This window comes from Colobus angolensis, unplaced genomic scaffold, assembly GCF_000951035.1.
Source record: "Colobus angolensis palliatus isolate OR3802 unplaced genomic scaffold, Cang.pa_1.0 Scaffold502, whole genome shotgun sequence".
Lineage (NCBI taxonomy): Eukaryota > Metazoa > Chordata > Mammalia > Primates > Cercopithecidae > Colobus > Colobus angolensis.
The window spans coordinates 142312-143553 of record NW_012118511.1 but is presented as its reverse complement, the minus strand read 5'-3'; positions in this window follow the sequence as shown (position 1 = coordinate 143553).

Here is a 1242-nt window from a genome sequence, read left to right as displayed (position 1 = left end):
CCTCTAACCATCACACAAGCAGGCGCAGAGGTGCAAACCTCATCACAGGCCCTGAGGAAGTCTGGAGGTGTGCACGAGGCACTCAAGGGGACCAGGGTTAGTATGGGGCTTCCCGGAGGAGGTGAGACTTAAGGATATGTATTAAGTGGAGGAGGTAGAGGAGGGAGGAGGCTTGGCTCGGGGAGGAGAAAGGACAGAGGTGGCAAGGCCCCTGTGGTTGGAGAATGGAGGTGGGGAGATATGGGGGTGATGAGGCCGGCCAGCTCCTGCAGGGTGAGGAAGGAAGGAGTGGACTTCTGGGGAAGGGTGAGAGGTGCAGGAGTGCCAGTGAGTGCATCCCTGCTCATGAAAAGTGATTTTTTAGAGGGAATGGTACTGAGGAGAAAACAGCCTGAGAAATCACTGATAAGTCATTTCCTGGGGGTCTGGCAGAAGACCTCGCTTTGGAGAGTGTGTCAGCTGGGCATCCTTCAGCCTGCCCCCTGCCCCGTCCCCCCAAGACCCTTACTCAGGCCCTGCCCTGGATGTCCAGGAGCCTTGAGCAGAGAAGGAAGTAGCTCCGACCAGCTTAGCAATGCTTCCCCCATTGGATCTTCTCATTTCCCCTCCCTGTCTGCCACCCTCTTCTGACTCTGCCCACAGCCTGAAGGAAAGAAAAAAAATGATAAGATGTAGGGGCTTTTTTTTTTTTTTTTTGAAATGGAGTTTCGCTCTTGTTGTCCAGGCTGGAGTGCAGTGGTGTGATCTCAGTTCACTGCAACCTCCGCCTCCTGGGTTCAAGCAATTCTCATGCTTCAGTGTCCTGAATAGCTGGGACCTCAGGCACACACCACCATGCCTGGCTAGCTTTTAAATTTTTGTAGAGACAAGGTCTCCCTATATTGCTCAGGCTGGTGTCAAACTCTTGGGCTGAAGCAGTCTTCCCACCTCAGCCTCTCCAAGTGCTGGGAGTACAGGTGTGGGCCACCGTGTGCCCAGCTAGGTGCATGTCTTTGAACATCACTGCAAATGTCCGTTGGCCTTTGGTCCATCTGAGTTGCCTGTCTTCTGGCTTTTCTGTTAGGCTGATGGACTAGAAAGGGATAGGGAGTATAGGGCCAGAAGAAAGATAATTTGGAGATCTATCTGTTTTTTTTTTTTTTTTTTCTTGAGACGTAGTCTTGCTCTGTTGCCCAGGCTGGAGTGCAGTGACTCGATTTCAGCTCACTGTAATCTCCCACCTCCCTGGTTTAAGTGATTCTC